At 29.0% G+C, this 25,868-nt stretch overlaps 1 protein-coding gene across 8 annotated transcripts in view; it reads left to right on the top strand.

Annotated features, from left to right (window-relative positions):
• The window catches only part of LOC142235782 (sodium-coupled monocarboxylate transporter 2), a 406,987-nt gene that overhangs the window by 212,542 nt on the left and 168,577 nt on the right, over positions 1-25,868 (top strand). The window lies entirely within an intron of this gene.

The raw sequence follows: 25,868 nt of genomic DNA, 5'->3' as shown, positions 1-25,868 counted from the left end.
CTGTAAATTTAAAAAATTCTGTGTGGATGTAAATGTAAAAAATTCAAATAAATAATTTTTATAATTTTTATAATTGTTTATAATTTTTATTGGATTCTAATGCCTGTCGGAAACGTTTGAACACAAATATTTTCAAAAATGCACAATTTTTTCAGATTGGATTTAGCATTTCTTTTCGACAAAATTTAAATGATTTGTACCATTTTATAAATTCTTACTCCGTTTTTAACGTATTTGAAACAAAAAAAAAGTTAAAATAACCCATTAAAAGTATGAAAAAACCAAGTTATAAAAAATTTAATTAAAAGAACTTCCTGGGTAGTTAAAATAAAGAACATCATTGGGAGTGCATCTTATTAATTATTAAATATTTTTGTTAATATTCCATACTGCAACAATTTCTTTAGAGTGGCTACATTTTATCTACAATGGCCAATGGAAGACCAATGTATTGGTTTTTCACCACACCAAACAATAGCTCAACATCTTTCAATGGAGAACAATGAGTGCTGAGAACCTCTCTCTCTCCCCTTTTCTCTCATTGCACTGCGTTAAGTGCAATTGCTGTAGAATGAACTGCAGCAGAGATACATTAAACCACCATCGTCGAGTGTAGTTGCTCATCATTAAAAATGGATTTGGATGTGGTCTTGGGAAACTTTTTTCGGTTGACTGGTTAAATGCGGATACTCCTCACTTACTCTTATCCTCCAAGAAGTTTTTAGCAAAGTTTTGGCCTTTTTTTATAATCGAAGAAGATGAGGGCTAGAGTTATCCATAGGGAGATAGGGAGAGAGCGAGAGGATAGGAAAGACAGAGTAATAGAAAATATCAAATTTGTTGTTGTATTGCTGTTTATTGAAATAAACTGAATAATGACCACAAGTTAGCAATTTAAATATAGCCATTATTGTTGAACATAATTTTTGGCGGGTGGTTCTAATGTTCCAATATTGATTTTTAATTTTTGCTAGAGTAGAGAGTATGGGTTGCTCGCTGCTTTTATTTGTTTATTTTTTAGCTCTTAAAAAGCCCTAACCATTTGTTATTAATTTATTTTCGAAAACTAATTATAATTCAATGACAAAGTTTTCCATAAAAAGAGTCAAAGAGTGGCAATTATGGCCAACATAAACATAAATGGCCAAATTATTCCACTCAATTTCGTAACATCATTTTATAAACCATTATTGTTAATTCCACCATGATGATGACGACAACAATTATGATGATAATGAATAAGAATTGCTTTTACATTTTTTCTGATTGAGTGGGGGGAATGAATTAATTTTGAATTTAACTTTCTAATTTAATAAAACGTATTTGATTGGAATTAATCAAGAGGATGGCTTGGATTCTTGTTTATTACATTTAACAAAGTTTGTCAAATCAATAAAATATATTTTAGAAAAAACAAATTTTCGTTTTGTTTGTTGTTGTTGGTTTCTCTTCAATCATTATTGTTGTTTTTGATCTCAGCTTAAAACCATGCATTGACTAAACTACAGGTGTAGCTTAACCAACAGAGGAAAAGTATACTTGCCAAATTTATTTGGACAAAGCCCTATAGACTGCAAGATGGTTACCACATTCCTCATCAGCATCCTCTACTTGCAGCAAAACTATCAACCAATTACACTAGTTTACACTCAAAATGTACCATTGATAAAAACCAACTTTTCTTGTGTATTTTAAGCTGCTGAATTCGAAAAAAATGTTTAAAAATTTTTTATGGAACCGTTTTTGAGATATCCCCTTATTTTTAAATTTTCGCTCTTTTTTCCTAAACACAATATATCTCGAGTTAAAAACGTCCGATTATATTTTTGCATGATTTGACGTCATAAAATTGCTTATAACTTTGTCATTTTTCAATCGATTTTCTTCTTGTTGGTCTTGTTACTTACGTCTATACGACCATGAAGAGAAAAAAAATTTATTAAAATTGGTTTATACTTTTCTAGCGGAAGAGGTCCTTTGTAAAACACGAATTTTTCGAAAATTTTGAATTTTGGCATTGATATTTTTTGAACCACTTAACTTATCACTAATTCAATTGCACACGATTATTCGTCATCTTATAACCTTTAATTTAAGTATCAACAACGTTATAATCGGAAGCTTCTAATTCGAGATATATTGTGTTTAGTGAAAAAAAGAGAACATTTAAAAATAACGGGATATCTCAAAAACCGTTCCATAATTTTTTTTTAATTATTTTCGAATTCAGCAGCTCAAAATACATAAGAAAAGTTGGTTTTTATCAATGGTGTATGAAAAAAAAAATTTTCTAAACTAGTGTTATCAGAATAAAGTCAGGCAGTTCACTAAACCCAAAAGTAAACCACACTTGAACCTTCCGTGTGGTTTACTTGTAGTTTAGTCAATGCATGGTTTTAAGCTGAAATCAAGAAACAAAAACAAAATTTTATTTCTATAGAAAATATTGTCAAAATTTTATTTCTATAGGAAATTTTGTCAACATTTTATTTGTATAGAAAATTTTGTTAAAATATTATTTCTATAGAAATTTTTGTTAAAATTTTATTTCTATAGAAGATTTTGTTAAAATTTTATTTCTCTAGAAAATCTTGTCAAAATTTTATTTCTATAGAAAAGTTTGTCAAAATTTTATTTCTCTAGATAATTTTGTCAAAAGTTTATTTCTATAAAAAATTTTGTCAAAATTTTATTTCTATAGAAATTTCTTGTCAAAATTTTATTTCTATAGGAAATTTTGTCAACATTTTATTTGTATAGAAATTTTGTTAAAATTTTATTTCTATAGAAATTTTTGTTAAAATTTTATTTCTATAGAAGATTTTGTTAAAATTTTATTTTTCTTGAAAATCTTGTCAAAATTTTATTTCTATAGAAGATTTTTGTCAAAATTTTATGTCTATAAAAAGTGTTGTCAAAATTTTATTTCTATAGACAATTTTGTCAAAATTGTATTCCAAATAAAAGTTTTTCTGTTTTATTTTAATTTAATTTTTTATGTTTAAGTTTATTCCTATCGAAAGTTTTTCTCAAAATTTTATGTATATAGAAAGTTTTGTAAAAATTTTATTTCTATAGAACTTTGTCAAAATTTTATTTCTAAAGAGAATTTTGTCAAAGTTTTATTGCTATAGAGAATTTCGTCAAAATTTTATTTCTATAGAAATTTTTGTTAAAATTTTATTTCCATAAATTTTTTTTTTAATTTTATTTTTATAGAATATTTTATTTCTATAGATAAGTTTGTTAAAATTTTACTTCTGTAGAAAATTTTGTCGAAACTTTATTTCTATAGAAAATTTTTGTAAAAATTTTATTGCTATAGAAAATTTTGTAGAAATTTTATTTCTATAGGAGATTTCGTCAAAGTTTTATTTTTATAGATTATTTTTTCAAAAGTTTATTTCTATAGAAAATTTTGTAAAAATTTTATTTCTATAGAAAATTTTGTCAAAAGTTTATTTCTATAGCAAATTTTGTCAAAATTTTATTTCCATAGAAAATTTTGTTAAAATTTTATTTCTATAGAAAATTTTGTTAAAATTTTATTTCTATAGAAAATTTCTATTTTGGTTTTTATTTCTGTAGAAATAAGAAAATTTTGTCGAAGTTTTATTCCTATACAAAATTTTGTCAAAATTTTATTTAAATAGAAAATTTTGTCAAAATTTTATTTCGATATAAAATTTTGCCAAATTTTATTCCTATAGAAAACTTTGTTCAATTTTTTATCTTTATGTAAAATTTTGTTAAAATTTTATTTCTATAGAAAATTTTGTCGAAATTGTATATCTGCAGAAAATTTTGTCAAAATTTTATTTCTATAGAACATTTTTGTCAACATTTTATTTCTATAGAAAATTTTCGTCAAAATTTTATACATATAGAAAGTTTTGTCAAAATTTTATTTATATAGAAAATTTCGTCAAAATTTTATTTCTATAGAAAATTTTGTTAAAATTTTATTCCCATAGAAAACTTTGTCGATTTTTTTATCCTTATAGAAAATTTTGTTAAAATTTTATTTATATAGAAAATTTTGTGGAAATTTTATTTCTATACAAAATTTTGTCAAAACTTTATTTCTATAGAAAATTTTGTCAACATTTTATTTCTGTAGAAAATTTTGCCAAATTTTATTCCTATAGAAAACTTTGTCGAATTTTTTATCTTTATGGAAAATTTTGTTAAAATTTTATTTCTATAGAAAATTTTGTCGAAATTGTAGTTCTGTAGAAAATTTTGTCAAAATTTCATTTCTATAAAAATTTTTTGTCAAAACTTTATTTCTATAGAAAATTTTTATCAAAATTTTATTCCAATAGAAAATTTTGTCAAAATTTTATTTACATATAAAGAAAATTTTGTCAAAATTTTATTTCGATAGAAAATGTTGCCAAATTTTATTCCTATAGAAAAATTTGTCGAATTTTTTATCTTTATGGAAAATTTTGTTAAAATTTTATTTCTAAAAAAATTCTATAAAATTTTGTTAAAATTTTATTTCTATAGAAAATTTTGTCGAAATTGTATTTCTGTAGAAAATTTTGTCAAAATTTTATTTCTATAGAAAATTTTGTCAAAATTTTATATCGGTAGAAAATTTTGTCAAAATTTTATTTCTGCAGGAAATTTTGTCAAAACTTATTTCTATAGAAAATTTTGTCAACATTTTATTTCTGTAGAAAATTTGCCAAATTTTATTCCTATAGAAAACTTTGTCAAAATGTTATTTCTATAGAAAATTTTGTCGAAATTGTATTTCTGTAGAAAATTTTGTCAAAATTCCATTTCTATAGAAATTTTTTGCCAAAACTTTATTTCTATAGAAAATTTTTGTCAAAATTTTATTCCAATAGAAAATTTTGTCAAAATTTTATTTCTATAGACAATTTTGTCAAAATTTTATTTCTATAGAAAATTTTGTGAAAACTTTATTTCTATAGAAAACTTTGTGAAAATTTTATTTCTATAGAAAATTTTGTGAAAATTTCATTTTTATAGAAAATTGTGTCAACATTTTATTTCTATAGAAGATTTCGTTAAAATTTTATTTCTATAGAAACTTTTGTCCAAATTTTATTTCTATAGAGAAAACTAAAAAAATGCTTTAAGTCGTTTTTCGTAATCTAAAGGCATCTGTTTGATTTATGTACCTCATCTGTCCCCTGAAAAATTCTTATTTATTAGGATAATAACTTAATTTCGAACTCCTGTATAAGAGCCTCTACCACTTTTAAATAAAAACGGTAACCACAAAGTAGTCTGAATAGTTTAACTAAAATACTTGGCTAGTTTGCTACCACATTGCCACAACCAAAACGATTTTCTTCATTTCGACCACAAGAAACACCAGCAAATAAAAATAAATCCAACATAGCCACGTAACTCGCTCACTCACTCACTCACAACAAACAGCACAAGATACACAAATCCATTTTGCGATTCTACAGAAACTTAAAGTTTTTTGCAAACTATTATCACAAGTGCCATTGGAATAATGGGAAAAAATTGTAGTGGAAAATATCTTGAGAAGTTGAAAGTGAATTGATATGCATGCGATTATTACCTGGGCAAAAAGTTTTCCTCTATCAGCCATAAGCGATGAACAAATGTTCAAAGTTTTGAGCCATTGGATGATAGCGGGATTAAGTTTTGTTGGCTAATAAATTTCACTTAGGATCAGTTGAGATGCTTTATTGAAATGTAAACAAGGCATAAATGGTGGAGGAGGTGGAGGGGTGGCGAAAACAAACGTCCGTCCTTAAAAATACACACAAAGAAAATGTTATTAATTTTAAATCGAACAACATTTTTGTACCCTACGCCACACTGTGAAAGTCTAGGTCGCAGTTTTAGTCGATTTCACAGAGGCCAAAGTTGTACCCTGATTTATGTGAAATTTTGCAGAGGGAGTAGAATTAACATTCTAACTATACTTGTTTAACTTGGTTTAAATCGGTTCAAATTTAGATATAGCTCCCATATATATATTTCGCACGATTTAGACTCATGCAACCACAGAGACCAAAGATTTAACCCGATTTACTGGAAACTTTTCACCGGGAATTTGTAATCCGATGTATTTGTAATCAAATTTTGCACAGGAAGTAGAATTAACATAGCAACAATGCATATCAAATTTGGTTGAAATCGGTTCAGATTTCGATATAGGTCTCATATATATGTTTTTCCGAGTTGGTTATATATGGCCAAAATACCCATATTTTCTCGAAATTTTATTTCTATAGAAAATTTTGTCAAAATTTTATTTCTATAGAAAATTTTGTCAAAATTTTATTTCTATAGAATATTTTATTAAAATTTTATTTCTATAGAAAATTTTGTCAAAATTTTATTTCTATATAATATTTTGTCAACATTTTATTTCTGTAGAAATTTTTCTCAAAATTTTATTTCTATAGAAAATTTTGTCAAAATGTTATTTCTTTAGAAAATTGTATAAAAATTTTATTTCAATAGCAAATTTTTATTTCTATAGCAAATTTTGTCAAATTTTATTCCTATAGAAAATTTTGTCAAAATTTTATTTCTATAGAAAATTTTGTCAAAATTTTATTTCTATAGAAAATTTTGTCAAAATTTTATTTCTCTAGAATATTTTCTCAAAATTTTATTTCTATATAAAATTTTCTCCAAATTTTATTTCTATAGAAAATTTTGTCAAAATTATATTTCTATAGAAAATTTTATCAAAATTTTATTTCTATAGAAAATTTTGTAAAAATTTTATTTCTATAGAATATTTTCTCAAAATTTTATTTCTATAGAAAATTTTCTCAAAATTTTATTTCTATAGAAATTTTTTTCAAAATTTTACTTCTATAGAAAATTTTGTCAAAATTTTATTTCTTTAGAAAATTTTTGTCAAAATTTTATTTCTATAGCAAATTTTGTCAAAATTTTATTTCTATAGCAAATTTTGTCAAAATTTTATTTCTATAGATCATTTTGTCAAAATTTTATTTCTATAGAAAATTTTATCAAAATTTTATTTCTATAGCAAATTTTGTCAAAATTTTATTTCTATAGAAAATTTTGCCAAAATTTTATTTCTATAGAAAATTTTGTCAAAATTTTATTACTATAGCAAATTTTGTCAAAATTTTATTTCTATAGAAAATTTTGTTAAAATTTTATTTCGGTAGAAAATTTTTTCAAAATTTTACTTCTATAGAAAATTTTATAAAAATTTTATTTCAATAGCAAATTTTTATTTCTATAGCAAATTTTGTCAAATTTTATTCCTATAGAAAATTTTGTCAAAATTTTATTTCTATAGAAAATTTTGTCAACATTTTATTTCTATAGAAAATTTTGTCAAAATTTTATTTCTCTAGAATATTTTCTCAAAATTTTATTTCTATATAAAATTTTCTCCAAATTTTATTTCTATAGAAAATTTTGTCAAAATTATATTTCTATAGAAAATTTTATCAAAATTTTATTTCTATAGAAAATTTTGTAAAAATTTTATTTCTATAGAATATTTTCTCAAAATTTTATTTCTATAGAAAATTTTCTCAAAATTTTATTTCTATAGAAATTTTTTTCAAAATTTTATTTCTATAGAAAATTTTGTCAAAATTTTATTTCTATAGAAAATTTTGTCAAAATTTTATTTCTTTAGAAAATTTTTGTCAAAATTTTATTTCTATAGCAAATTTTGTCAAAATTTTATTTCTATAGCAAATTTTGTCAAAATTTTATTTCTATAGATCATTTTGTCAAAATTTTATTTCTATAGAAAATTTTATCAAAATTTTATTTCTATAGCAAATTTTGTCAAAATTTTATTTCTATAGAAAATTTTGCCAAAATTTTATTTCTATAGAAAATTTTGTCAAAATTTTATTACTATAGCAAATTTTGTCAAAATTTTATTTCTATAGAAAATTTTGTTAAAATTTTATTTCGGTAGAAAATTTTTTCAAAATTTTATTTCTATAGAAAATTTTTTCAAAATTTTATTTATATAAAAAATTTTGTCAAAATTTTATTTCTATAGATAATTTTGTCAACATTTTATTTCTGTAGAAAATTTTCTCAAAATTTTATTTCTATAGAAAATTTTGTTTAATTTTTAGCCGACTTAAATTTTAAGTCTTCCTATAGAAAATTTTGTCAAATTTTTATTCCTAAAGAAAATTTTGTCAAAATTTTATTTCTTTATAAAATTTTTGTCAAAATTTTATCTCTATATAAACCTTTGTCAAAATTTTATTCCTATAGAAAATTTTGTCAAAATTTTATTTCTATAGAAAATTTTGTTAAAATTTTATTTCTATAGAAAATTTTGTCAAAATTTTATTTCTATAGAAAATTTTGTCAAAATTTTTCTATAGAAGATTTTGTCAAAATTTTATTTATATAGAAAAGTTTGTGCAAATTTGATTTCTATAGAAAATTTTGCAAAATTTTTATTCCTATAGAAAATTTTGTCAAAATTTTATTTCTTTTGAAAAATTTCTCAAAATTTTATTTCTATTGAAAAATTTCTCAAATTTTTATTCCTATAGAAAATGTTATCAAAATTTTATTTCTATAGAAAATTTTGTCAAAATTTTATTTCTATAGAAAATTTTGTCAAAATTTTATTTCTATAGAAAATTTTGTTTAATTTTTAGCCGACTTAAATTTTAAGTCTATAGATTTTGTTGAATTCTAACAGATTTTGTCCTGATCGATTCAGATTTGAATATATGTATATAGGAACACAAACCTTTATATATAGCACCCAACACATTGGACGAATTTGATATGCTATCGAAAATGTGGATCTACAAAGTGGTGCAGGATAGAATATAGTCAGCCTCGCCCGACTTTAAACTTTCCTTTTTTGTTTTTACTAACATTGTGTTTCGTTTCAGGTTGTTAAATTTCTGTTTATTTCTGAAGTTTTGTAGAAGTATAAAAATAATTTCGAAATCGGTAAAGATTTAAATATTTCCATATGGAAGTATAAACCTTTATATAATTGCCAACAAATTTGAAGAAGTTGAGATGGTAACAAAACTTTTGGTCTACATAGTGGTGAAGGTTATAATATAGTCGGCCTCACTCAACTTTATCTTTGCTTTTAGTTTTTATTTATTCCTTTCATAACTAGTGTACATTTTCCTTATTTCAGAAAGTGGAGAAAGTGCAATTTTTTCCCCCATAAAACAATTTACCACGATGTTTTTTTCTACCAGTGCAGATAACTTTAGTAAAACCACTTATAGAGAGGCACAGTTTTGTTGTACTAAATTCCATATTCATGGTTTGAGATTGATACACAAGCTCACCTATATTCTTGCTTTCTCTTCTAATTTCCAAATCCTAAAAATGTTTAACATTCCTCGCACAATTTCAAATGTAAATACATTTTCATTACAACCACATATTAGAAGTAAAATTCTTATAGAAATAGTTTTTCTGGCAATTTTAAAAAACACCCCAAACTCTCCCTTCCTTTCTCTCTCCCCTTCCTTACTTCGCCCTACTCTACTTCATTGGCTGAAATCTTAGTTTGAAGAAAATGGAAAATCGTGTTCAAATTTATTAGCAAATTAAAGCAATACAAAGTAATTTTGTGCAAAGATTTCATTGTAAGAGATTTTACACCGCTTTAGGGTATAGATGGAGAAAGGATTTAACCTACATTCCCATCCCCTCACCCCTTTTCCGCCAACTAAATCAAAGCGGCGACGATTTATACGCCAACAAAACGAAAAAATCTCTAAAACTTTGTTTTACAACAATCAGCCACTTAAATGGTGAAGAGAAAAACAAAAAAAAACACCACACTCTGAGAACATGGTAGGTTGTGTAGGTGTAGTTGTAGGTGGTGGTGGTGTTGTACACCGAACATCATCTAAATGCTATAAAACTTTATGATATTTCGCGTTTCCTTTTCTTTTGCTGAGAGCAACCCAAGATGGGCAGGAAGGATATCACTGTGCTGCGGTGGTTGCTTTGGGTGTGTGTGTGTATGTGCAAACAAATACACGCAAATGGAAATAAAGCAAATCGGAAAGAGAAAGAAACTTTGTAGTAAAGCAACATGCACATAGTCTCACACACACACATAAGAGAGTACGAGTATATATTGATACCATTATGATCTGGTTATTAGAATAGAACCCAATAAACATTTTGCTAAACCACATTTTTATACTCACCACTATAGGATGAGGGTATAATCAATTTGTCAATCCATTTGTAACATATCGATGTAGCGATTTCCGATAATGTAAAGTATAAGACCGCCTGTCGATAATTCGCTGTGTTACAAATGAAATGGCAAAGATGTTATACATCCATCCTATATAGCACAGTAAATCAAAATCATTTTATTTGTATACCCTCCACCATAGGATGGGGGGTATATCAACTTTGTCATTCTGTTTGTAACACATCGAAATATTGCTCTAAGACCCCATAAAGTATATATATTCTGTGTCGTGGTGAAATTCTAAGTCGATCTAAGCATGTCCGACCGTCTGTTGAAACTTGGCACAAGTAGTTGTTATTGATGTAGGTCAGACGGTATTGCAAATCGGCCACATCGGTCCACTTTCACGTGTGGCCCTTATATAAACGGACCCCCAGATTTAGCTTGCGAATCCTCTAAGACAAGCAAATTTCATCCGATCCGGCTGAAATTTGCTACATGGTGTTGGTATATGGTCTCTAATAACCACGCAAAACTTGGTCCACATCGGTCCATAATTATATATAGCCCCCATATAAACCGATCCCCAGATCTGGCTTGCGGAACCTCAAATAGAAGCAAATTTCATCCGATCCGGCTGAAATTTGGTACAACCACGCAAAAATTGGTCCACATTGGTCCATAATTATATATAGCCCCCATATAAACCGATCCCCAGATTTGGCTTGCGAAGCCTCAAAGAGAAGCAAATTTCATCCGATCCGGCTGAAATGTTGTACATGGTGTTGGTATATGGTCTCTAACAACCACGCAAAACTTGGTCCACATCGGTCCATAATTATACATAGCCCCCATATATACCGTTCTCCAGTTTTGACCTCCGGAGCCTCTTGGAGGAACAAAATTCATCCGATCCGGTTGAAATTTGGAACGTGGTGTTAGTATATGGCCGCTAACAACCATACCAAAATTGGTCCATATCGGTCTATAGTTATATATAGCCGATCCTCAATCACACAAAAAGTGGTCCATATCGGTTCATAATCATGCCACTCGAGCCAAACATAATCTACCAAAATTTTATTTCTATAGAAAATTTTGTTAAAATTTCATTTCTATAGAAAATTATGTCAAAACTTTATTTCTATAGAAAACTTTGTCAAAATTTTATTTCCATTGAAAATTTTATTTCTATAGAAAATTTTGTTAAAATTTCATTTCTATCGAAAATTTTGGCAAAACCTTATTTCTATTGAAAATTTTGTCAAAATTTTATGTCTGTAGAAAATTTTGTCAAAATTTTATTTCTATAGAAAATTTTGTCAAAATTTTATTTCTATAGAAAATTTTGTCAAAATTTTATTTCTATAGAAAATTGTGTCAAATTTCATTTCTATAGAAAATTTTGTCAAATTTTTTTTCTATAGAAAATTTTGTTACAATTTTATTTCTATAGAAAATTTTGTCAAACTGAATTATGTACATATTTAATCGTTTTTTTTTTTTTTTAATTTAATATATACCACGTATGGACTTACTAACATTTTAAATGACGGTGTTAGGAGGTTTTAAGGTACCTTGCCATCGGCAAGCGTTACCGCAACCCAAGTAATTCGAGTGTTGATGGCAGTGTTTAGAAGAAGTCTCTACGCAATAAATGGTAGAGGGTAGTACATAAGCTTCGGCCTGGCCGAACTTACTGTCCGTGATTGTAATCAAGATCTAGGTCGCAGTTTTAGTCCAATCGACTTCAAATTTGGCACAAGTATGTGCTTTGGCTCAGAATAGAACCCTATTGATTTTAGATTTCTTCCAAAAATTGACATGCATGGTAAAAAATAAAATTCGAAGATGGGCTACACCGTCCCAGATATTTATATAGACTCCCTATATATGTATGTGAGTGCAAAATGTCTACTGGGATATTCCTATATTCCAGAGGCTATTGTAGAAGCAGAAAATGAGTTAAGCCCCACAATCCATTCCAGCATTCCCAAAGCCACACAAAAAAATATTTCCATTCGTTTTAGAAAAACGAGGAAAAGTTCCCAACGTTTTAGATTTCTTTCAGTTTGTGGGTGTGTGTGTCTGTTTTTCTCATCTTATTTTCTTCTTGTTTCTGGTCCATTTTACCCCTTTTTTTTGAAATCATTGTATGTTTGTTATGGGGTTTCCGATGATATCCAATGTCATCCGCCAGAAGGAAAAATATATGAGTTGAACAGACTTTGTGTGTTCAGAAACCAGAACACTTACCGTTTGCAACAAAAGAAAATACAAAAAAATCTATATAGAGTAGAATCAGAGCCAAAAAAAAACAAAGAATTGATTCCCTTTCAACACGGTGGCAATTTTGTTTTCGCTTTCTACATTTTAGCCAATCATCCCCCCTGAGGTTAGTACTTCAAGGTTCTGCATTGGCCAAAAGCAATATGAAAACCCTCTTATTTTTCTGGGAGGGCTGAAAGAAAGGAAATGCATTACTGGTTGTTGCATTTCCTATATCGATAAACAATCAGAGTTTATTTGTTTTTTTTTTCGTTCATCCATTTTTTCATTCTTTCAATATTGTAAAAGAAATGTTTCCATATTTGAAAAGATTGAATTATTTTACAATAAACAAAAACCAAAAAAAGGAACAACAGCTAAATTTATTGTACCATGAGAAATTTAATGAAAAGATGACAAATTCAATTTTAAAATAACGAAATCCGCATCATTGGATTTCGTAACCAAAAATCTTGGATTTTATATATGCAGCAAATTTTTGAAAAGCTTTTAGTCGATAAATTCATTTAAAATGCTTCAATGTTATATGGAAAATTTTGAAAAAATTTAATTTCAATAGACAATTTTGTCAAAATTTTATTTCTGTAGAAAACTTTGTCAAAATTTTATTTCTCTAGAAAATTTTGTCAAAATTTTATTTCTTTCGAAAATTTTGTCCAAATTTTATTTCTATAGAAAATTTTGTCAAAATTTTATTTCTATAGAAAATATTGTCAAAATTTTAAAAAATTTTACTTCTAAAGAAAATTTTGTCAAATCTTTATTTCTATAAAAAAATTTTGTCAAAATTTTATTTCTATAGAAAATTTCGTCAACATTTTATTTCTATAGAAAATTTTGTCAAAATTTTATTTCTATAGAAAATTTTTTCAAAATTTTATTTCTATAGAAAATTTGTCAAAATTTCATTTCAATATAGAAAATTTTGACAAAATTTTATTGCCATAGAAAATTTTGCCAAAACTTAATTTCTATAGATAATTTTGTCAAAATTTTATTTCTATAGAGAATTTTGTCAACATTTCATTTCAATATAGAACATTTTGTCAAAATTTTATTTCTATAGAAAATTTTGTCAAAATTGTATTTCTATAGAAAATTTGTCAACATTTTATTTCTATAGAAAATTTGTCAAAATTTCATTTCAATATAGAAAATTTTGACAAAATTTTATTTCTATAGAAAATTTTGTCAAAATGTTATTTCTATAGAAGACTTTGTCAAAATTTTATTTCTCTAGAAAATTTTGTCAACATTTTATTTCTATAGAAAATTTTGTCAAATTTTATTTCTATAGAAAATTTTGTCAAATTTTATTTCTATAGAAAATTTTGTCAAAATATTATTTCTATAGAAAATATTATCAAAATTTTATTTTTATACAAAATTTTGTCAAAATTTTACTTCTAAAGAAAATTTTGTCAAATCTTTATTTCTATAAAAAAATTTTGTCAAAATTTTATTTCTATAGAAAATTTTGTGAAAATTTTATTTCTATAGCAAATACTGTCACAAATTTATTTCTATAGAAAATTTTGTCAAAATTGTATTTCTGTAGCAAGTTTTGTCAAAATTTTATTGCTATAGAAATTTTTTCCAGATTTTATTTCTATAGAAAATTTTGTTTCTGTAGAAGAAAGTTTCGTAAAAAGTTTATTTCTATAGAAAATTTTGTCAAAATTTTATTTCTCTAGAAAATTTTGTCAAAATTTTATTTCTATAGAAAATTTCGTCTAAATTTTATTTTTATAGAAAATTTTGTCCAAATTTTATTTCTATAGGAAATTTTATCAAAATTTTATTTCTATAGAAAATACTGTCAAAATTTTATTTCTATAGAAAATTTTGTCAAAATTTTATTTTTATACAAAAGTTTGTCAAAATTTTATTTCTAAAGAAAATTTTGTCAAAACTTTATTTCTATAAAAAAAAAAAATTGTGAAAATTTTATTTCTATAGAAAATACTGTCACAAATTCATTTCTATAGAAAACTTTTCAAAATTTTATTTCTATAGAAAATTTTTCAAAATTTTATTTCTATAGAAAATTTTTCAAAATTTTATTTCTATAGAAAATTTTGTCAAAATTTTATTTCTGTAGCAAGTTTTGTCAAAATTTTATTTCTATAGAAATTTTTTTCCAGATTTTATTTCTATAGAAAATTTTGTTTCTGTAGAAGAAAGTTTTGTGAAAATTTTATTTCTTCAAAAAAAATTTTATCAAAATTTTATTCCTATAGAAAATTTTGCCAAAATTTTATTTCTATAGAAATTTTTGTCAAAATTTTATTCCTAAAGAAACATTTGTCAAAATTTTATTCCTTTAGAAAAATTTTTCAATTTTTTTTCTATAGCAAATTTTGTCACAATTTTATATCTATAGAAAATTTTTTCAAAATTTTTCATGTAAAATTTTGTCAATATTTTATTTCTATAGAGAGATGAGATAGATAGATGGTGTCTTTAGCAAAAATGCTCAGCGTGGATCTAGCCACGTCCGCCTGACCGTGTGTTTGTGAAAACATTTTTGTAATCAAAATCTAGGTCGTAGTTTTAGTCCAATCGACTTCAAATTTGCCACAAGTTTCTGGTTTGGGTCACATTAGAATCCTAAACTAAAACCTAACTCAAATTTAAAATTAACAAGTAAGGAAAGTCTAAAGTCAGGCGGGGCCGACTATATTATACCCTACACCACTTTGTAGATCTAAATTTTCGATACCATATCATATCCGTGCTATATATAAAGGTTTCGGGAGATCGGTTTATATGGGGCTATATCAAAACATGGTCCGATAATCACCATTTTCGTCGCATATCTTTATTTTCCTACAATACTTCTTGATTTCTAACTTCAGGTAAATTGGATTAAAACGACGGATTCTAGAAGCCCAAGAAGTAAAATGGGGAGATCGGTCTATATGGGGGTTATACCAAAAAATAGACCGATACACCTCAATTTCGGCACACCTATTTTTGGTCCCAAAGTAACTCTAGATTTCCAATTTCAGGCAAATCAGGTAATAACTACAGTTTCTAGAAGCAGTAAAATCGGGAGATCGGTCTTTATGGAGACTATACCAAAACATGGACCGATATACCCTATTTTAAGGTCGAAAAATACTTCCAGATTTTCAATTTCAGGCAAATCGGATAGAAAATACATTTTCTAGACGCCCAAGAAGCAATATCGGGAGATCGGTCTATATGGGGGCCATACCGAAACATGGACCGGTACGGACCATTTTCGACACACACTTTTATGGCCCCAAAATACTTCGAGATTTTCAATTTCAGGCAAATCGGATAGAAAATACAGTTTATAGAAGCCCAAGAATAAAAATCGTGAGATCGGTCTATATGGGGGCTATATCAAAACATGGACCGATACACCCCATTTTCAGCACACCTCTTTATGGTCGTAGAATACCTCTAGACATTAGCGTAGCTAGACAATTTTCCTAGGGGGGGGCTATAGCCCCCCTAGCTAAAACTTTTTAGACTGAACTTATAGGTTCAACTAATGTTTTATTTCATAAAATTGAATAAAAAATAGGCATCAAAATAGCTCGATAATCAATTTATAATAAATCAACTAAAAGTACCCTACGGGAAATTGGTGCAAATTGCCACTGACGGACCTATCACAGAACTGGTACCTGTGCTCCAGTTAGTTGCAATTTTCACATTTAGTGAAATAAAATTATCAGAATAACCTTTTGTTTGACATATTTCAAGTTTTTTTTTTTTCATTTCGGGTTCGATTAGGAGCCCAAATTGAAAGAGATTTCTAAGAGTTTGTCCGAGACTGGTTCCTGAGGACCTCTTTATGGGTTGCTCCTGCTAAATTGTCCCAGGACGTGTCCTTTGGGATGAGTCCAAGACGCGTCCTAAAATGTAAGTTTACTCCGTCAATGACAAACCCATGTTAAAGTGGACGGTCCCTTCCATACGTTTTGATCAGAACTGGGACCGGTCCATACACACCAGGGACTAGTCCTGTACCAGTTCTGTGGTTGATCCATTTCCCGTAGGGTAGTTCCACACTTTTCCCAGCAAAAAATTGGGAGTTGTTCTAAAGGCACAACTATTTTAACTACACAGGAAGTTTTTTACTTCATTTTTTTATATTTTAATGCGTAATTTTTTGTTTTCTTTTTTTAAATAGTTAAAAAAAAGAGTAAGAATAAATAAAATGGTACAAATTATTCAAATGTTGCCACAAAAATGCTAAAAATCGATAATATTTGAAAAAACGTTTCAAACAAGCGTTAGAATGCATTAAAAATCATAAAAAAGAATAAAAATTATTTATTTGGGAAAATATCACAAAATTTTTAATTCACATTCAAAGCACTGAATTCGGATCACACCTTAAGAAGTGATGCAAATTCATTGCAACGGTTGTTGAAACGGTGGACATTCGTTCTATGACAAGTTCATATTACATTCATCGCTTCTCCGCCAATTTTGTACCACTTCCAGACCCAAAAAGAACATTTTCACTTCTTTTTTGGCGACGCTTTTTTGCAGCATTATTAAGATATTAATTTATGAAAGAATAAGTTCAACCACAGCTTTATTTCATAAATATCAGACTTCTACCACAACCCAAGTAATTCGATTGTGCATGAAAGTCTTTAGTGGAACTTTGTGCGTTCTACGAGTATATACTTGTTTAATTTTAATAAAAATGTAAAATCGTAAATAGGTTTTCAAATTCTGGGGGGGGCTAAAATTTTTCTGGGGGGGTCTAAGCCCCCTCCCCAGAGGCCTTCCTACGCTTATGCCTCTAGATTTCCAATTTCAGGTAAATCGGATAGAAAATACACTTGCTAGTCGCCCAAGAAGGAAATGGTGAAATCGGTCCATATGAGGGTTATACCGAGACATGGACCGATAGGCACCATTTTCGGTACACTTTTTGGTGGTTCTAAAATACCTTTAGATATCAAATTTCAGGCAAATTGGATAAAAACTACAGTTTGTATAAGCCCAAGACCCCTAATCGGGAGGTCGGTTTATATGGGGACTATATCAAAACTTGGACCGATATAGCCCATCTCCGAACTTGACCTGCCTGCAAACAAAAGACGAACCTGTGCCAAATTTCAGGACGATAGCGCCATTATTGAAGGCTGTAGCGTGATTACAACAAACAGACAGACGGACATGCTTATATCGTCTTAGAATTTCTCTCTGATCAAGAATATATATACTTTATATAGTCGGAAAACGATATTTCAATGTGTTACAAACGGAATGACAAACATATTATACCTCCGTCGCCATTCTATCGTGGTGGGTGCAAAAATATGGGAAACATTTAAATCTGAAGCAATTTTAAGGAAACTTCGCAAAAGCTTATTTATGATTTATCGCTCGATATATATGTATTAGAAGTTTAGGAAAATTAGAGTAATTTTTGCAACTTTTCTGCCAAGCAATGACGATTTTACAAGGAACATCTCGTATATATGGGAGCTATATCTAAATCTGAATCGATTTCAACCAAATTTGGCACGCATAACTACAATGCTAATTCTACTCCCTGTACAAAATTTCAATTAAATCGGAGTAAAAGATTGGCCACTGTGGTCATATGAGTGTAAATCGGACGAACGATATATATGGGAGCTATATCTAAATCTGAACCGATTTCAACCAAATTTGACACACATAGCTACAATGCCAATTCTACTCTCTGTGTAAAATTTCAATTAAATCGGAGTAAAAGATTGGCCACTGTGGTCATATGAGTGTAAATCGGACGAACGATATATATGGGAGCTATATCTAAATCTGAACCGATTTAAATAAAATTTGGCACACTTGACTACACTACTAATTGTACTCTTAGTGCAAAATTTCAACCAAATAGGGGTAAAACTCTGGCTTCTGGGTCCATATAAAAAAAGATATATATGGGAGCTATATCTAAATCTGAACCGAATTCGTCGAAAATCAATAGGGTTCTATTCTGAGCCAAAACACATACTTGTGCCAAATTTGAAGTCAATTTGACTAAAACTGCGACCTACACATTGATCACAAAAATGTGTTCACAGACAGACGGACATGGCTATATCGACTCAGGAGCCCACCCTGAGCATTTTTGCCAAAAACACCATGTGTCTATCTCGTCTCCTTATGGGTGTTGCAAATATATGCACTAACTTATAATACCCTGTTCCACAGTGTGGCGCAGGGTATAAAAAGTACATCTTAATTGCATCCTTAGTGCAATTCTGTTTTTTTTTTTTTTTTTTTTGCCCATATACTAAAACCTAAAATCAAATTTAAAAGTAGATTGCGCCTTAATTGCATCCTTAGTGCAATTCTGTTTTTTGTTTTTTTTTTTGTGGCCCAAAATCAATGACAAAATCATTATTGAAAAGACAAAATCTTTGGAACTTGGTAATGTTCTCTCAGTTTATGCCAATATTTCGATGTGTTAAATGATGGGTGGCATAAAAACTAAAATAAATTTCGGCAACGCTTATCACTAATTGTTGATTTCTACCTAATTTCTAGCAATGTTACAAAGTCTATAAATATATTTTATTCTATAAAATAACTAATTTGGCCGCTTTGCATTACACTCATTGTTATTCATACTCATTGTCTTCTACAACCTTTGCTCTTTCTCTCTCTCTCTGTTTCTCTCTCAATGAAAGAGAGTGGATCCTAATTCTAAACTGTGTTTCATAACAAATACATATATATTCTTAATGATCTAGAGCCATATAGTTCAATATTTGTATGTATCACAAACTGAATGACGAATTATGATTCCTATAATCACACAGAAAAATGATCACTAGTAAAAATTAACGGAATCAATTACAATTAATGAAATAAATGCTTTTATTGAATTAAAAGTTTATATAGATGTGATTGATATAACAATTTCCGTGGTTGAAGTAATTTCCATAATATAAATTAGAGCAATTAATCATTATTGAATCCACCTAATTTTAAGCTTAAACACAATTTTTTTATTTCAAAAAATTAAATTTATTGAAAAAATATAAAAAACTTTTTTCTATTATTTATATCCATAATTTATTATGGTTATAAATATTATAAACAAATAATTAAATAAATATTTATGATTTTCCAAAACACTTTTCCTAATTGGAACTGAATGCAATTTCATTTCAAAATCACACATTTCCTTTAAACCCACACCCAAATAGAATTTACAATTTCTCTGCCACCACCGCCAGCCCCTTTCCCTTGTTTAGTTTTCTGGTTCATGCACCATCATCAAAATTCACTTGAGCTCTTAATGAAATTTTACCAATTTCATAGAGTTTTACAAAAGCAGTTTTCACACCCAGAAAATCACAAAGTTTTTCATTCTAACACTATTACGAGGTCTTTGTCTAAAATTAAAATTTAATCTTGGCTTTTTGGGGAGAAAACTTAAAGGAAGAGCACAAGTGCTTTAGTCTTAGTCTAATTAAGGCCATATGTTGCAGTGGTGCATACGGACGATATAAAATGAGAAAAGAGAACAACTTTACAGAAATCTAATGTTAATAGGACATATCGAATTTTCGCCAAGAGTGTATAAGTAGTGTGTGGGGGGAGGAGGAGAGAGGGAATCAACAAAGATGGGGTTCATGACTAGGTCATCATCAAAAGCAAACTCTTTGGCTTTTTCATGGGAATTATGAGAGAGAGAACAGTTGTCGTTTACAATGTCCCCATGGATTGTTGATGCTTATATTTCTACGAGAGCTAACTGGTGTTGGCCTGTGACCAACGTTGTTCATGATGATGATGACGACGACAATGACGCCAAGTAAACGCACTATGATGTCCCGACTACAAAGGTCTCAAGTGTATTGCACTTGGTATTGTCAGCTACCAACCAGCCAGCCAGTCATCTAACCAGTCAAACAGGAGTCATTCAGCCATGACTTTTCTTGGAATGTTTTGTGTAGATGCTGTGCATGAGTATACTCTGGATGTCCTCTAAATTAACTGAGACATTTGGCGCCACATGGTGTTAATTTGATAGGGTTTCAGCTTCAGCTTTCCTAGCCTCCACACAATTGCACACTACCCCGACCCCCCTGTCGCATTTGTTTCCCCACTTTACTTTTGGTTTCATTCCATGGAATTATTTTGTCCTTTTGTTTATTCCTTTACTAGGACAGCCTGTTTGGTTGTGTTCTTTGCCATCATTTGGTCCATGTTTCCCAGTGGTCATTACTTTATTGGTAATGGGCTAATGGAATTAGGAAAAGCCAAGTTCTAAAGTTCTAAAAGAAAGTTTTTCAACACTTTCTCATGAAATGGAAAAAATCGCTTAAAATACACATAGAGACCATAAGAAGCTAAGAATTCAACACTGGTCCACGAAGTGATTGTGACTAGAGGTCTGCATCGAATAACTTTTCACTACATGTATGCAATTCGCTGTCGAATATAGTACATACACTGTCTTTCTCTCAGAGCGCAAGTAGTGAAGTGAAGAGAACGCTTGCTTGTCAAATACCACCAAGTACTTATCCGAAACAATATGTGTTCCGAAAAAAAGGAACAATAAAAATGTAAGTACTTGAGAAAAAGTACAACATGGATTCTCTTCACTTCACGTGGTACCACAAGTATTGCTTAGCTATGTGCGAAGCAAAACTTTCCATTATTATTAATCATAGATATGTATGTATGTCACATATTTCATATATTTATGTATGTCACACACTTACCTTAACGTTTTCCGTTCTTTATATCAATCCGAAAACATATATTATGGAGAGTAACTGTTTTCTTGTATTTCTGAAACTTCACGTGGTACATGGAGTACTCTATGAAGTTTTGTTCTCGCAACATACTCGACGTGATCAATCTGAGTACACTTCAATAAGAGAGAAAGAGGAATATGTGTTTGTTGGTAGTGAAGACATCAGAGTAGCAACAAGAAGTTACTCGTGGCTTTTGATGTTCATTAAAATATGTACCAATTGTTTTGCGACTCTCTCAAATAGATGTACTCATGTAGCAAGTACACGTGTACTCTGCATTTACAAATGCAATTGTGCAGACCTCTAATTGTGACAATCAAATGGGTTCAAGGAATTGTCACTTTCGTTTAAAGTGAAAAATTTAAGAAGGCGAATTTGAATCTAAAATCATAGACAATTTGAAGAAACCTACAAAGTTGTAATCTGAGAGAGGAAACCCATATATTTACATGTTCCCAATATAACCAAATACCTAAGTAAAAATTAGTTAAATTAGTCAAACTAGAAATTCTAGGAGAAAACAAATTTATGAGAGTCTAGTCCAGAGATGGACAGAGAGAAATTTTTGTAATCCTTCTCTTTATGTATTCCGAGAAGTGTTGCGCCACACTGTGGAGCAGGGTATTATAAGTTAGTGCATATGTTTGCAACACCCAGAAGGAGACGAGATAGACACAGGGTGTCTTTGGCAAAATGCTCAGGGTGGGCTTTTAAGTCGATATAGCCATGTCCGACTGTCCGTCCGTCTGTCTGTGAACACATTTTTGTGATCAAAGTCTAGATCGCAGTTTAAGTCCAATCGCCTTCAAATTTGGCACAAGTTCCTGTCTTGCGTCAGAATAGAACCCTATTGTTTTTGGAAGAAATCGGTTCAGATTTAGATATAGCTCCCATATATATCTTTCGCTCGATATGCACTTATATGGACCCAGAAGCCAGAGTTTTACCCTGATTTGCTTGAAATTTTGCACAAACATAACACTTGGTCGTATAGTCAAGTGTGCAAAATTTTATTGAAATCGGTTCAAATTTAGATATAGTTCCCATATATATCTTTCAGCCGATATGTACTTATATGGTCCCTGAAGCCAGAGTTTTATCCCAATTTGGTTGAAATTTTGCACTACCCAACAAAAAAAAGCGTCGCCAAAAAAGTAATGAAAATGTTCTTTTTGGATCCGGAAGTGGTGCAAAATTGACACAGAAGCGATGAATTTAACATGGGCTTGTCATAGGACGGAAGTCCCCCATTTCAACAGCCGGTGCACTGAATTTACATCACTTCTTTAGGTGTGATCCGAATTCAATGTTTTGGATGTAAATTAAAAAATTCTGTGATATTTTGTCAAATAAATAATTTTTTATAATTTTTAATGGATTCTGACGCTTGTCTGAAATGTTTGACCTCAAATATTTTCAAAAATTCACAATTTTTTCAAATTGGATTTAGCATTTTTTTTTTGACAAAATTTAAATAATTTGTACCTTTTTATAGATTCTTATACTGTTTTTAACCAATTTGAAACATAAAAAGTTAAAATTGACCATTAAAAATATAAAAAACGTCTGTTTTAAAAATTGAATGAAAAGAACTTCCTGTGTAGTTAAAATAAAGAACATCATTGGGAGTACATTTATTTTAAAAATTGAATGAAAAGAACTTCCTGTGTAGTTAAAATAAAGAACATCATTGGGAGTACATCTTCTGGAAGTGCTTTTAAAGTTGTGCCTTTGGAAGAACTTCCATATTTTTTTGCTGGGTAGGAGTACAATTAGTAGTGTAGTCAAGTGTGCCAAATTTTATTGAAATCGGTTCAGATTGAGATATAACTCTCATATACATCTTTCGCCCGATATAGACTTATATGGCCCCAGAAGCCAGAGTTTTAATCCAATTTGGTTGAAATTTTGCACTAGGTGTACAATTAGTAGTATAGTCCAGTATGCTTAATTTTATTGAAATCGGTTCAGATTTAGATATATCTTCCATATATAGCTTTCGCCCGATTTACACTCATATGACCACAGAGGCCAATTTCTTATTCCGATTTAGTTGAAATTTTGCACAGGGAGTAGAATTATCATTGTAGCTATGCATGCCAAATTTGGTTGAAATCGATTCAGAATTAGATATCGCTCCCATATATATATATATGTTTTTCTGATTTCGACAAAAATGGTCAAAATACCAACATTTTCCTTGTAAAATCGCCACTGCTTAGTCGAAAACTTGTAAAAATTACTCAAATTTTCCTTTATTTCTAATACATATCTATCGACCGATAAATCATAAAAACACTTTTGCCAAGTTGCCTCAAAATTGGTTCAGATTAAAATGTTTCCCATATTTATACCCTGCGCCACACTGTGGAGCAGGATATAAATATGTGTCTATCTCGTCTCCAGAAGGAGACGAGATAGACACATGGTGTCTTTGTCAAAAATGCTCAGGGTGGGCTTCTGAGTCGATATAGCCATGTCCAACTGCCCGTCCGTCCGTCTGTCTGTGAACACATTTTTGTGATCAAAGTCTAGATCGCAATTTAAGTCCAATCGCCTTTAAATTTGGCACAAATCGGTTCAGATTTAAATATAGCTCCCATATATATCTTTCGCTCGATATGCACTTATATGGACCCAGAAGCCAGAGTTTTACCCTAATTTGCTGAAAATTTTGCACAAGAAGAACAATTAGTACTATAGTCAAGTGTGCAAAATTTGATTGAAATCGGTTCAGATTTAGATATAGCTCCCATATATATCTTTCGCCCGATATGGACTTATATGGCCCCAGAAGCCAGAGTTTTACCCTGATTTGCTTGAAATTTTGCATTAGGAGTACAATTAGTAGTGTAAATAGTCAAGTGTGTCAAATTTTATTGAAATCGGTTCAGATTTAGATATAGCTCCTATATATATAGTTCGCTCGATTTACACTCATATGACCATAGTATCGAAAATTTAGATCTACAAAGTGGTGCAGGGCATAATATAGTCGGCCCCGCCCGACTTAAGACTTTCCTTACTTGTTTTTTATTTAAAGATACATTTCATCACTAATAATATTATACTTCTCCCTATGAATAAAAGAGAACGTTTACTAGAGTAACGCCGCATAGTCTCTTTGCTCATACGTGGTGAATTTCACACAAAACACATATTCCCCCATAATAATAAGTGAATGTATGGGGTGATGAATACTTCTTTCTTTTAACACTCTCTTTAGTGCAATGCTCTCTTTATTTCTCTTTTGAAATTATTGCTTCTTCTACGTATCTCTCAGTCTCTTCCTTCATCACTACAAGTTCAATAGTGCCATTGCGTTCACCCTTAAAATTCATTCGTAGAGATCATAGCTCAACGTTCGTTAAGTTTTGTGAGAGTCTCTCTACATCGGCTCCACAAGTGCACAACATAAGAATGGTCCAATAGGATGGTAGGCGGTTTATATCCATAAAATAGGAGATATTACCTAGTTTTTAGCTTACCTATCCATCAAAGTGAAATTTGTGTCGATATTTTCTTTAATACCGAAAAAAATTAACCGATTTATATCAATAGCTGGTTTAGAAAGAAAAATAAAAAAATAAATAAATAGCGAAGATAGCTCTGTTAAAATCGGATATTAAGTTCGAATTTAGCCGCTAAAATCACCATTTTTTAACAATTACTTTTCTTTAATAGCCCATTTTTAAACTTTATGAAAATTTGCTTTGGACTCTTCCCCATCAAGTTATAATAAAATTTGAATCAAAGAGGTCTAATTTTATACCTTTTTTACTGATTTATTTTTGGTTTTAACGGCTAAACTCGAACATAGAAAGAAAAGTAAAAAGTGTTTGTTTTTTTTTTAATCTTGCAATTTTTTATAAAATGTTTCCCCTGCTGCACTTATTAGATATGAATTCTCCTTAGAACCGGAGATAATAACTGGCTCATATCCATATCCGGTTTAACATGAAAAAAAAATTGACTTGCGACGCTTATGTCAGATATACTGAATTCTCCTTAGAACCAGATATATTACCGGTTTATATCCATATTTTGTTTAAAACTAAAATGTTTACAATGCGGCACTTATTACATTCAAACTTCCCTTAGAACCAGATATATTAACCGGTTTATATTCATAAACGATTTAAAAAAATATAAATTTACCTGAGGCACTTTCCAAATCTAAATTCAATAACAACAAACATTCGCAAACATACACGCAAAGAAAAAAAACGTTTGGAAAACGTGTACCGAAAACGTTTTTCTTTTGTTAGAGTTTTTTGAATTGCTTCGAAAAGTATACACTTTTATCACCAAAAAAATTCATTTGGTACAAAATTTTTATTTTTTCAATAAAAAAAGTTATTTTTGAACCAAAAACACAGTCCATTTCGTTTATCTCAAACACTGTTCTTTTCTGACTTTAGGTCTTTAATAAGACACATTTTAAAGTTCATAGCAAAATTTAATATAGTAGAATGTAATGTTGAACATTTTTTCGGAATCTTTCGACCATCTCTGGAATATATGTAAAAAAAAAAAAAAAAAACTTTGGTCGAAGCAGGGATCGAACCCACGACTCTTGGCATGCAAGTCGGACGTAGCAACCACTGCACCACGGTGCCCAACTAAATGTATTTTTCTGTTAA

Source organism: Haematobia irritans, chromosome 1 (assembly GCF_050003625.1).
Source record: "Haematobia irritans isolate KBUSLIRL chromosome 1, ASM5000362v1, whole genome shotgun sequence".
NCBI classification, from domain to species: domain Eukaryota; kingdom Metazoa; phylum Arthropoda; class Insecta; order Diptera; family Muscidae; genus Haematobia; species Haematobia irritans.
Note: the sequence above shows the minus strand (reverse complement) of the source record. Positions and strands in the feature narration are given on the sequence as shown.